Below are 13,978 nucleotides of genomic sequence, written 5' to 3'. Positions count from 1 at the left end.
GCTTTAAAAGCGAAAACACGTCATATAATTCTAATTTCAAAGGAGGCTAGTGTTGACAGGAGAGAATATTATCGATGTATCAGTTTAATAATTCATGCTTGCAAAATATTGACAGGAATTATTTACAGAAGATGGAAATATTCGCTGTAGCCAAATTCGCGGAAGATCAGGAGACATGTAGTAACATACGAGGCAATACTAGTCTTACATGTTATCTTAGAAGATGCGATAAGTAACGAGAAACCTACATTTGCAGCGAGTGCAGATTTAGAGAAAGCGTTTGATACTGTTGAGTGGACTACGATCTTGGAGATTTTGAAGGTATCAGGAATAAAATACAGGAGGGGAAAGATCATTTATAGTTTCTAGAAAAACCAGGCTGTTGTTATAAGAGTCGACGACATGAAAGGGAAGCAGCGATTGAGAATGGGGTGAGACTGGTTTGTAGCCTATCGCCGATGTTATTCTGTTTGCACAATGAGCAAGCAGTAACCAAAAGCAAGGAGAAATTTGGAGAGGGATTTAAAGTTCAAGGAGAAGAAATAGAAACTATAAAGTTCGCTGATGGCAATGTAATTCTGTCAGAGACAGTAAAGGACTTGGAAGAGCGGCTGAATGGAATGGATAGCATCTTGACATGAGGTTATAAGATGAACATCAGCACAAATTAAACGACGGTACTACTACTACTACTACGTGATCAGGCCCAGTGGACCGCACGCATCTACAAGTTTCCTCCTTCGCTGTATTCTGTCTATTGCTGCTATCCGCCATCAGTTCACATCTATTGACACTTGGTTTAAATCTTCATGGAGTCCATCCCTCCAACGCTTCTTGGGTCTCCCTGGCGGTCTCTTTCCTGTAGGTGTGAAATACAGGACCTTCCGACGCCATCTGTGATCCTCTATCCGGGCCACATGGCCAGCCCACTGCATTCGTTTGGCTTTGACAGTTCCTGCTATGTTGGGCTGCTGGTATAATTCCTCAAGCTCTTGGTTGTATCTGCATCCAGAACCGGACCGAAGATCTGCCGAAGCACTTTTCTCTCAAAAACAAGAAGCTAATGGAAGTCCTGTTTCCGGATACTCCATGTCTCACAGCCATATAGAACAACAGGCTGGATCAGGGTTTTGTACAGTCGAATCTTGAACTGTCTGGAGAGATATCTGGACCGAAGCAGTTGTGCTAGGCTGTGGTAAGATCGGTTACCTGCTTGTATTCTGGCATTGATCTCTGCTTCACACGACGAGTTCTCAGTGAAAAGTGCCTCTAGGTATTGTAATTCTTGCACTCTCTTGTAGGACTGGTTCCTAACCTGCAGTGATTGTAGATGATCAGCAGTCTGACAATGACCACGCGTCATAACTAGGTACTCTGGCTTGGCTTCGTTTATGTTTAGCCCAAATTTGCTGGCAGCCTCCTTAAGTGCTTTGGTCATTTGCTCCAACTCCTCTTCCGACCTAGAGAGTAAACAGATGTCGTCTGCATAGGCCAAGTATGCCAGTCTCTTTCCTTCGATTTCAATACCTTCGTTCTCTTGGAAGGTCTAGCGTACGATCTTCTCGAGGGCAAAGTTGAACAGGATAGGGGACAACCCATCTCCTTGCCTGAGTCCTGTCACAATTTCAAACTCCTCAGTTACGCGATTTCCAATCTTCACCTTTGCACGTGTTTCGTTCAGACAGATCTTTATCAGACTGATGAGTTTCTCTGCTACGCCAAACTTCCTTTAACAGTTGAGCAGGCTCTTGCGATGTATGCAATCATAGGCCTTCTTAAAATCAACGAATAAAATATGGAAATCTTTACCATATTCACCCAGTTTCTCAGTGAGCTGCCGGAGATTGATGATCTGATCTACTGTTGACCTCCCTGGCCGGAGACCTCCCTGGTACTCCCCAATCACCGATTCTGCCACTGGCTGAATTCTATGATGAGGCAACTGGACAGGATCTTATAGCAGACGTTAAGCAGGGCGATTCCTCGATAGTTGTCACATTTCAGTTTGTCGCCTTTCTTATGTATCGGAAAAATCAGAGCTGTTTTCCATTCTCCTGGTAGTTCTTCTTTGGTCCATATTGCTTGTATCAGTCGGTGTATTTTTTCTGCAAGTTTCTCTCCTCCTGCCAGGATCATTCAGACTGTATTCCATCTTCACCTGGACTCTTATTCTGTTTAAGGTGTCTGATTCTGGTTTTTATCTCATCCAGGGTAGGTGGAGGATAGTCTGCGTCGGGTGTAATTGGGTACTGGAAATCAAACTGCAGTTCGGGTTCATCACAAAGTAGCAGCTGTCGAAAGTACTCTTTCCATCTCTCAGCTATGTCCCTATCGTTCGTCAGGATCTTATCATGGGAATCTTTGACAAATTTCTGCTTGGCCTGGTGACCTTTGCAGAGGTACTTCACCTTCAGAAACATTTCCCTGGTCTTTTGTCCTCTGAAGTCTGTTTCTACTTCAACGATGATGTCCTTTATGTATTTTCTCTTTGCTCTTCTCAGAATTGCTTGTGTAGTGTTTCGGACGTCTTCAAATTGTGCTTTGCCCTGTGCCAGATTTGCCCCATTCAGCCACTTGCTCCTGGCTTCCTTTCTCCTTTCCAGGGCATCTGCACATTCCTTTCCAAACCAGATCTTCTTGCCCACTGGGTTTCCCATGAGTGTAGCTGTAAATCAAATAGACCATGTTGCCATTGATCTCAGAGCCAAGAGTTGGGTGTTAGACGTTAAGACAGCGCGGGGTGCCGAAGGTGGGCGTGATCATTTCCTGGTCAGAGGCCTTTTAAACATACAGTGTAAAGGAAGAACGGGACCTAAGTTAAAAAGAGTGGAAAGGTACCATGTGGAGAAACTAAAAGTTGAGGCAACGAAGACCGGATACCAGTTGCAACTTAGTAACCGGTTTGAAGCACTCATGAAATGGACGCGAATCAGGACCTTGAACAAATGTGGGGAAACATCCAGAGCTCAGTTAGGGAAACAGCAAAGGAAACGACGGCAACGGAATGTAATTTAATTATTCAGTTGTTGTTGAAATAATTAGGTTAGCAAGTGAGACAGTAAGAGTAGCTTATGAGTTTTGATATTTGAGCTGCTGAATGACTGATAACAACCGTACAGGGTAACCCAAAAATCGATCAACATTTGAAAATTCACTACTCACGGAATAACAAAGGTAGAGAAGCAAAAATTTACACACTTGCTTGAAATGAATTGAGGTTTTATTGAAACAAAAAAAGTCACAAAATGACGAAAAGAGGGCGCTTCATATGACACAAAAGCAATAATGAGCACACAAACTGATCAGTTCGGGAAAGACGGTGTTCTTTACAGCAAATGCTCAACATGTCGGCCGGTCGTGGGACAATGTTGTGAACAGTAGTGTACAACGTATGAGTAGGTATGGTGAGAAACTGACGTTGGATGTTGTCTTTCAGCATCCATAATCAGGTCGGACGATCGCATTAGACTTGCGACTTACAGCAGTCACACGGATTAACGTCTTTGGATCTCGAAGGCCAAGCATTATGGACGTGGCGGCTGAACACGTGATCAATAGCGGATTCTCCTTTCTGATAGTAAAGCTTTACTATCAGAGCCTTTTCTGGTAAAGTCACAATGCAGCGGTTTGCTGGCGCATCTCACTCCTTCTCTCACTGGAGCTCATTTTATCCACAGTTCTCGTGTGATGTCACTGACGTGCTGCTGTTCAGCGCCACCTGTTGGCCGGTTTTTGCGCTCGTTTTCGATTTCGATAAAATCCCGTGTCATCTCAGACATGTGTAACGTTTTTCCTCTCTACCTACATTCTTTCGTGAATTAGTGCGTTTTAAAATGTTAACGGACTTTTGAATCACCCTATATTTTCTGAAGATTTTGGTCTGAAGTGTTGCCACGTACGGGAGTGAGACTTGGATGATAAGCAGTCCTCACAAGAAAAGAACAGACAGAAGCTTTTCAATCTTGGCTCTACAGAAGAATGCCGAAGATTGAGGAGGTACTGAACCGAACTGGGGAAAAAAATTAAGGCAAAATTTGACCAAAAGAAGGGATCGGTTCGTGGGGCGCATCATGAAGCATCAAGGAATAGTCAACTTGGTAATGGTGGGAGGAGTGGGAGGTAAAAATTGTAGAGGAAGGCCTGGGGATGAATACAGTAAGCAGGTTCAAATGGATGCAGGTTGCTGTAGTTATTATGAGATGAAGAGGCACAAAACTGAGTAGCGTGGAGAGCTGGATGAAACCTGCCTTCTGAGCGAAGGCCGCTACAGCAAGAACAATAGACTCAGGTGTATGAAAGATAACATTGTGATATCAACGGTGTATATATATGAGCTAGCACAGGCTAATATTTGGTAATAAATTTCGGAAAGATCATGAAAATTTTATTATTCAGTGTTTTGTCAGTCAGCAGCTGGTATACGTGCGACAGCATCTACTATCTAATGGTCGTATGCCTGAAATCGCCGCTCAGAAAAACGAGATTTTTAGGAGGTTCGTCCCATGGGTTATATTGGTGAGTGAAAGGCAGGGTCAACTGTTTTGGATATCCCTTGGACTAGAGGACGTGTGTACATTCAAGATCATCTTATTGTAACTTTCCTACATTACATGTTCAAAGTTTGAATATTACACATTTCCCCCAGCTTACGCAAATGGAGGAAATCTTCTTTTCGTATTATATGTTGTATACGGTGGGCCATAGGGGGATTATGGTGCTCCAATAGTTCATGGACGGTTATTTAGAAGCCCTCGAAAAGGATTTTTTTACCATTTTCTCGTACCAAACTCGAGCCGTGGATTCCAAAACGACTATGCACAGCAAATGGGTGAAATTTTTACGGCATACTCCTAAGATACAGATCTCGAACAAAGTTGAACATTTTCTTGATATCTTTATTCGTTTTAGAGATACGGAGCTTGAAAGTTACCGCGTGTGTGTGTTTGAAGTTTACGGGCGCTAAACAGCGTGGTCATCAGCGCCCAAACGCATAAAAACAGGAACACAGGCAGTGAAGGGACTAAGACAAACAGCGAACAAGGAGAACGGCTAAAAGACACAGACCTGACGCAGTTCCAAATCCTCACACACAGAGGCAAAACAAGTGGAGAAGGGACACACTAAAAAGGAAAGGAAACACAAGGAAAAGAGAACAGAAACCGAAGGGAAACAAGGAGGTAATCGTGACTGGCTGACCTCTTACCTAAAACCTGGGTGAGCCAGTCACCCAGCAGCACATTATAACCCTCTCCCTAAAATCCGAGGCAACAAATTGGACAGGACACAAAACCGTAAGACCTTAACTACAGTCGTTGCGTCATCTTGTAAAATACAGGGCAAATCTGGTGGCAAAGAAACCACCGCCCTCTGGTCAGAGAATAAAAGACATTCAAGTAAAATGTGGCGGACAGTAATCTGGAAGCCACAAGAACTGCAGATTGGGGGGTCCTCCCGCCGGAGTAAAAAACCATGAGTTAAGGGACTGTGCCCGATGCGGAGGCGAGTGAGGAGAACCTCATCCCGCCTGCATGACTGGTAGGACGTACGCCATGGCCGCGTGGTAGCCTTGACCAGACGCAGCTTATTTTCACCGACTGCCAGCCACTCCTCTTCCCACTGACGCATAACGCGAAAACGCAGGAGGGAGGTAACAGCATGGAGGGGGACGGCACATTCAACAACGTGAGGGAGGGAACATGCATCTTTGGCAGCCACATCCGCCAGTTCGTTTCCCCTAATACCCACGTGCCCCGGCACCCAGCAGAAGGAAACCTCCTTCCCTTGCCGTTGCAGGTGGAGGAGGGCATCATGGATGTTCTGGATGACCGTATCCGCTGGGTACAAGTGTTGCATGGTCTGAAGGGCACTCAGGGAGTCAGAACAGATGAGGAACTTAAGACTGGGAACACACCTCATCTGCTCCAATGCCCGCGAGATCGCAAACAATTCGGCATCAAAGATGGTAAACGCCGTAGGAAGCCGTAACTTGACGACTCGATCAGGGAAAACAACAGCACAACCAACAGAGTCCCCCAGTTTAGAGCCATCCGTAAATACTGGTACATGGTCGGGATGCTGGTTTAAAATATCATAAAATAAGGAGATAAAAACAAACGCAGGAGTGCAGCTCCTCCGGTACTCCGACAAGTCTAAAAGGACGCTGGGCCTCTGGAGCAACCAGGGAGGCAGGCGAGTAAAACCTTGTCGTTGGGGGGCCACACGCTCCACACCAAGGGACTCAAGCAAATGCTTGGCACGAATCCCAAATGGTCTCGTTGCCCTGGGACGACTGTAAAAGAGACGTTCCATAGGCGGTCGGGCAACGGTAGGGTACGCAGGGGAGGTAGGACAGGCAAGGAATTGACACACCCGTCGCACCATGAGGAGTTTCCGCCGGATGGCGAGCGGCGGTTCCCCTGCCTCAGCACACAGGCTGGGGATGGGACTGGTACGGAAGGCACCAGTGGCCAGCCTGATACCCTCATGGTGTACTGCATCAAGAATCTTCAGATACGAAGGCCTTGCTGAGCCATACACGGTGCAACCATAGTCAAGACGCGATCGGACGAAAGCCCTATAGAACTGCAGCAGACGCGCCCGATCTGCTCCCCAGGACCGATGGCTCAGACACCAAAATATCCAGTGCCTGCAGGGCCCGCACCTTGAGGTCTTTAAGGTGAGGCAACCACGACAACTTGGAATCAAAAGTGAGGCCCAGGAACTGCACAGTGTCGCTAAAAGGAAGAATGGTGTCCCTCAGACGCAATTCAGGGGAGGTAAAAAGACGTCGAAAACGATTAAAATGAACACTCACACATTTGTCTGCAGAAAAGGTAAAACCCGTCTGCGCAGTCCATGCCTCTAATCGCTGTATCGTAAGCTGCAACTGCCGACTAGCAGTGACAAGACTGGAGGAAGAACAGAAAACATCAAAATCGTCCACAAACAAGGAGCATTGGACAGGACTCCGGATAGTGGACGTGATACTGTTAATGGCGACGGCAGAGAGGGTGACACTTAAAACGCTTCCCTGAGGAACACCATTCTCCTGCACATACAAATCAGATAGCACATTACCAACCCTATAACGAAAGAGGCGGTGGGAAAGAAAGGACTGAATGAAGATGGGGAGACGGCCACGAAAGCTCCACTCATGGAGTTGATTGAGGATATGGCGGCGCCAAGTAGTGTCATACGCCTTATGAATGTCAAAGAAGACACCAAGACAATGCTGGTGACGTAGGAAGGCCTGCTGGATGGCCGCCTCCAGCAGGGTCAAGTTGTCTGCAGTCGAACGACATCTCCGAAAGCCACACTGAGAGGGGCTAAGGAGCTGCCTGGTCTCGAGCAGCCAAACCAGGCGACGGTTGACCATGCGTTCCAACGTCTTCCCGACACAGCTCGTCAAAGCAATACTTCGATAACTGCTGGGATGCGTGCGGTCCTTCCCCGGTTTGAGGAGAGGAATCAAAACCGCCTCCCTCCACGAGTCAGGGTATGTGCCGGATAACCATATCATATTAAAACAACTCAGGAGAACTTCCTTGGATGGCAGCAACAAGTGCTGCAGCACGCTGTACCGGATTTGATCATGACCAGGCGCAGTATCATGAGCCACAGACAGCGCCGAATCCAGTTCCCACATTGTGAAGGGGCAGTTGTATGGTTCAGAATTTGGAGAACAGAAGTCCAAGTGACCCCTCTCAATGGCAGTTCGGTAGCGGCAGAAATCTGGATCACAGTTAATAGTGGCGGTACATTCCGCAAAATGCATGGCCAGTGTCTGGGCAATGTCTCTCGGCGCCGTGAGGAGACATCCCTGATGCAGCAATGCCGTGACAGGTAGTTGGCTGCGTTTCCCGGAAATCCTCCTGATGGCTTCCCATACTTTCGTAGAATTAGTGGAGCGGGAGATGGAGTTCAAGAACAATTGCCATGACCGTCGTTTGCTCTCTTTAATCACTCGCCGCGCTTTGGTCCTTGCCACCCCAAAGGCCGCAAGATTGTCAGCTGAGGGACGGCACTTGAAGCAGCGCAGAGCTGCACGGCGGGCTCGGATGGCGGAGCGGCACTGAGTGGTCCACCAGGGGACAGGACGCCTCTTGGGATTACCGGATGACCGTGGAATGGACAATTCAGCAGCATGGGAGATCACGGCTGTAACATGGTCTACCCATTCGTGGACGCTGGCACGGTGTTCCAAAACAGCCAGTTGGCTGAAAAGTGTCCAGTCAGCTCTGCAGAGGTGCCACCGAGGCGGCACTGGTAATGCCATAGCCTCACCCAGGAGGCGAATCCAAAGGGGGAAGTGGTCACTAGAATGGAGGTCAGCAACAACCTCCCACAGAGCAGAATCCGCGAGTGCTGGAGAGCAAAAGGAAAGGTCAATAGCCGATGACGACCCGGAAGCAGTACAGAAATGAGTGGGAGCACCAGAGTTGAGGATGTACAGTTCTTCAGACATCATGAGGCTTTCCAGAATGAGACCCCTGGGGCAAGTAGTCGGAGAGCCCCATAAGACATTATGATTATTGAAGTCCCCCAGCAGAAGAAATGGGCGGGGGAGTTGGCTAATAAGGTCTGTGAGAGCCTCAGAGTCTATCACATTCTGAGGTGGTAAGTAGACTGAACAGACTGTGAGCCTCCGACCCACAAGAAGGTCAACTGCAACTGCTTGCAAGTCTGTAACGAGAGGGAACTCAGATGAGGGGTGCATGTCACGGACAAAAACCGCAACACCACCCTTTGCCGTTTGCCCCGTCAGATCATCTTTCCGATATACGGTATAGCCCCGTAAAGAAGGAGCATCAGTGGCGCGAAAATGTGTCTCTTGGAGACATAAGCACAAAGGGCACTCTCGTACAAGGAGTTGTAATTCGGCCACATGCGTCCTGAACCCATTCAGGTTCCACTGTAATATGGGAGCCAGTGATTAGGGTGGCTGAACTTTCACCCTTCCTCTGTGCTTCGGAGGAGAGCCCGTACCCGCCGGAGATTTATTCCTGGGGCGAGAAGATCGCTCCCGGTCGACATCAATGTCCATCAGCTCCGATGACGACCCACGGGAGATGTCAGACAGTACGATGGCCTCGTCATCGGACCGACCCTGACTTGTCTCCTCAGGTGGCAAAACCTTCACCTTCGGCGTCTTTGTCTTGGAGGGCTTAGAATGCAGAGCCTTGTCTACAGGAGGAGCTTTACTCGCCGGGGCAGAAGGCGCCATAGGGGGAGAGGCAGGAAGTACCCCAATGTCAGCAACCACAGCCTTGTCCGACGTTGCAGGGAGAGCCGCAGGTTGCAAAACAACCGCAGCAGCACAAGTGCACTGACAAACGCAGGTATTAGTGCTAACACTAGCAACCTCCGTTTGCGTAGCAACAGTGGCCATTTGTACAGGTTTCTTCAGAGCGGAAGCGAAAGATGTTGTAAACACAGGAGGTTGCATGGCCTTAAAGAGCTTCTTGGCCTCACCATAGGGGATGCGCTTAGATGTTTTAATCTCCTGTATCTTCCGTTCTTCGAGATAGATGAGGCAGACCCGGTTCCAGACAGGGTGACTCCCAGAGCAATTCACGAACTTCACAGGCGATGAACAATCGGCTCCTTCATGGGCAGGCTGACCATATTTACCACAAGTGGCTATCCCATTGCACCCCAACGTAGTATGCCCAAAGCGCTGACATTTGAAACAGCGCATTGGGTTGGGGAAATATGGCCTTACTGGCAAACGTAAGAACCCCGCTTTAACATGCTCTGGGAGTCTTGGGCAACTGAACGTGAGAATAAACGAGTTGGATTTGACTAGGTTCCCATCGACTCGTTTCATAATATGCTGCACGTCAACAATACCGTCATCAGCCCATTCAGATTTTAACTCATCTGTGGGGATATCCACCAAGTCCCTACATGTCACAACACCCTTACTATAGTTCAGAGTGGAGTGGAGCTCGGCCTCGATAGCGTACTCTCCGAGACAGGTTGCTTTCCTAAGAGAAGCGACTTGACGGGAACTAGAAGTCTCAACTAACAGAGTCCCATTGCGAAGTCGCTTCACAGATTTAAGTGTTCCTGCAATCCCCTCAAGACCCTTGTGGATGTAAAAGGGAGAAACTCTCTCAAACCTACCCTCCTTCCGTTTAATAATCAAAAACACATTCTGATTATCAGCATGTGCTCTTTTACGACAGTCTGATAAATCTCGATCAACACCAGGCGCTGGAGGACTCGCAGCACGAAGTCGCTTCTTCGATGGGGTGTGTTCTCCTACCAGTGGCCCACCCAAGCCACTGGTAGGGGGAAATGTAGAGGTCTAAGGGTCCATTGCGGTCCCACGAGCAGCTAGGGAACTAAAGGTCCGCTCAGACAGAGCCCCGCGTGCCTGAGTAAGCCTGATACAACTGGGGTGTGGCAGGTGCCCCAGAGGTTGCCCGCTGCGACTGTTCCACCCCAACAGCCATGCATCTCATAGGCGCGGAGCACACCGGAAGATAGAGGGGTTTTTATAGAGGTTGTCCTTCCTCGCAATCCAGGCGGTCAAGCCAAGATTACCATTCCCCGCAGCACACAACATTCCACCGCCGCGCCATACAGTGGTCGCTGAAGCATGTCCGGGGGTTACGGTGACAGGAAACTGGCGGCGCCGACCAGTCCCCAGCTCAGGACCCCGGGGTCGCCGAGCCCGTACTCAGCAAATGAATGCTGAGCCCCTGGGGGGGAAGTTACCGCACTTTTAGACGTAAAATCGGGTCTGAGGCGAAACTGCAGTTCATAAACTGACGCAGTATGCAGAAATACGTTGTATAAAGTCTCCATTATCGTCGGAAGGATTCTGGGAACCCCATGTTGCAGTACTGAAGCACAACCAGAATTTTTGTCCACGTAAAATTCGGTCTGAGGTGTGTAATTAGTTTTACGTCATTTCCATTCTACACAAGAAAACTTTCTAAATTTTACTGACCAATACGTTTCTTTTCACTTGAGCGACATACACTGCTGTAGCAGGGAAAACAAGGGGACCAGCGGGAAAACGCTCCTACGGGAGCCACGTTGGAGGCTAGTATGGTCCTGTTCTAAAAGACTGACTGGGAAGTGAAGTACTAGCTGCCTCATTCTACCTACCTCAGCACCTTTATTTCCCAAAAATTCTAACATGATAACATAATCTCTCTCTTGTTTACGCTGAGAGAGAGGGAGTGGGGAAAGAAACGGAAAAGTAATAAATATGGGATGATAGTAGACAGTGGTTGTGGCATAGAAAGAACGAAGGAGACAATGGCAGAGCGAGAGAAAGAGAGGGGCACTGTGGCGGCGGAACACAGTTAACAGAACAGTACTAGGGAAAGAGTGAAGGAGACAGTGCGAGTGGGAGAGGAATAACAGAAGGAGAAAGTGGAACTGGGTGAGAGCCAATGATAATGAGAGACAGTCTGTGAGAATGGCAACGAAGAAGAGAGAGACAGTGCCAGTAAGAGGAGTCTGAGGAGACTGTTATAGCTTTGAAGCAGAAGACAGTGACAGAGATACACAAAAAGATAATGAGAATGAGTTGGACTGAATGAGTGAGTGAGAATGGGCAAGTGGGAATGGATGGGGGTGAACGACTTACAACGATGAATTGGGGGGGGGGGCGATTTACAGATAGGTGAGCTTATGGGAGTGAGAGGGGAGATGCATGTTAAAAAGAGCGCGAATATGTTGATATGCCATAATTTTCGGGAATATGTTTAAAAATACTGAGGGAGATAGAATGAGGCAGCTGGTATGCAACTTTCCAGTCAGTCTTTTAATAAACAGAAGCATATTCGCCTTTTTTGTGTTCCGATAGGAGCATTCTTCCGATAGTGGTGGCTTTGGCGTTAGTCGTATTAATGAGGCACACGGTCATTGTTAGAAACGAATACGACCAACGGATGTGAGTTCTGATGCCAATTAATGCCATTAATTACATTGACTTGACAATTTACTAGTAGGGAGCTTACAGTCGGTGGCGCCATTACGTCAACATCTCTGTCGTCACGAAGGGATGCTGACTGAAATTATCAGACAGGCAGAAGTGAAGTGTGTAAATGTGTGTGGTGTGTGCACCGAAAAGCTTTGACAGAGTAAAAGACTAGTGTTACTGTACTAACTTGATCTAAGTACGTAAGTGCAAACGTAAAATATAAATGAATGAGACAGTACAGAGAAATAGGGGGCAAGTGGTAAAACACTGTTGGCCTGCGGGTCACGCAGGAGTTTTCAGGAATTTCCCGGAATAAAGAAGACCCGACGCAGCCGTGGTACATGCATTCGTGTAATGGTGGGTGCTTACACTGGAGGTGATTTGTATTCAAAATCTCTGACATCCTGCCTCATAATACCTCGCACCGGGGCCCTACTCCCCGGGCGATTACTTTTCGTTGAAAAAACACGCAGCCACTGCCACGGTTCACCAGGGAACGCCACGTTGTATTAAACGCCACTGCTTGCAGCGCACTTTTGTATATGGACGTATGTGGTTGCTACGGCAGAGCTTGTGACACAACATAATATTCTATTAGAGAAATTAAGATTGTACACAATGCGTAGTTTAACAGATGCTTGGCTTAGTTCTTATTTGAGAAACAGGATGCAGGTTGTCACCTTAGGTTGCTGGATTAATAGAGGGAGAGACGTCCCTGATCTACATTGGGAGAAATTACAGTGGAAGTTCCACAGAAATCGATCATAGGCACACTAATATGCTTATGTTATTTTAACAATACGCCAGTTTGTTTGAATCATTGTCGATAAGAGGGAAGAAAACTGTCGGTATTTTCAATTGCCGGGTTGGCTCAAAAATGGCTCTGAGCACTATGGGACTTAACTTCTTAGGTCATCAGTCCCCTAGAACTTAGAACTACTTAAACCTAACTAACCTAAGGACATCACATACATCCATGCCTGACGCAGGATTCGAACCTGCGACCGTAGCGGCCGCGCGGTTCCAGACTGAAGCGCCTAGAACCTCTCGGTCACTCCGGCCAGCTGCCGGGTTGGATGTACCGTCAATATACGTAATTAAATATGTAAAGAACCTTCAGAGCGTGAGTCTTATCCGCACCTTGCCATTTTTACACTCCTGGAAATGGAAAAAGGAACACATTGACACCGGTGTGTCAGACCCACCATACTTGCTCCGGACACTGCGAGAGGGCTGTACAAGCAATGATCACACGCACGGCACAGCGGACACACCAGGAACCGCGGTGTTGGCCGTCGAATGGCGCTAGCTGCGCAGCATTTGTGCACCGCCGCCGTCAGTGTGAGCCAGTTTGCCGTGGCATACGGAGCTCCATCGCAGTCTTTAACACTGGTAGCATGCCGCGACAGCGTGGACGTGAACCGTATGTGCAGTTGACGGACTTTGAGCGAGGGCGTATAGTCGGCATGCGGGAGGCCGGGTGGACGTACCGCCGAATTGCTCAACACGTGGGGCGTCAGGTCTCCACAGTACATCGATGCGTTCGCCAGTGGTCGGCGGAAGGTGCACGTGCCCGTCGACCTGGGACCGGACCGCAGCGACGCACGGATGCACGCCAAGACCGTAGGATCCTACGCAGTGCCGTAGGGGACCGCACCGCCACTTCCCAGCAAATTAGGGACACTGTTGCTCCTGGGGTATCGGCGAGGACCATTCGCAACCGTCTCCATGAAGCTGGGCTATGGTCCCGCACACCGTTAGGCCGTCTTCCGCTCACGCCCCAACATCGTGCAGCCCGCCTCCAGTGGTGTCGCGACAGGCGTGAATGGAGGGACGAATGGAGACGTGTCGTCTTCAGCGATGAGGGTCGCTTCTGCCTTGGTGCCAATGATGGTCGTATGCGTGTTTGGCGCCGTGCAGGTGAGCGCCACAATCAGGACTGCATACGACCGAGGCACACAGGGCCAACACCCGGCATCATGGTGTGGGGAGCGATCTCCTACACTGGCCGTACACCACTGGTGATCGTCGAGGGGA

The sequence above is a fragment of the Schistocerca cancellata genome, chromosome 7 (assembly GCF_023864275.1).
Source record: "Schistocerca cancellata isolate TAMUIC-IGC-003103 chromosome 7, iqSchCanc2.1, whole genome shotgun sequence".
In the NCBI taxonomy this organism is placed as follows: domain Eukaryota; kingdom Metazoa; phylum Arthropoda; class Insecta; order Orthoptera; family Acrididae; genus Schistocerca; species Schistocerca cancellata.
The sequence above is the reverse complement of the archived record's forward strand: the minus strand, read 5'-3'. Positions refer to the sequence as shown.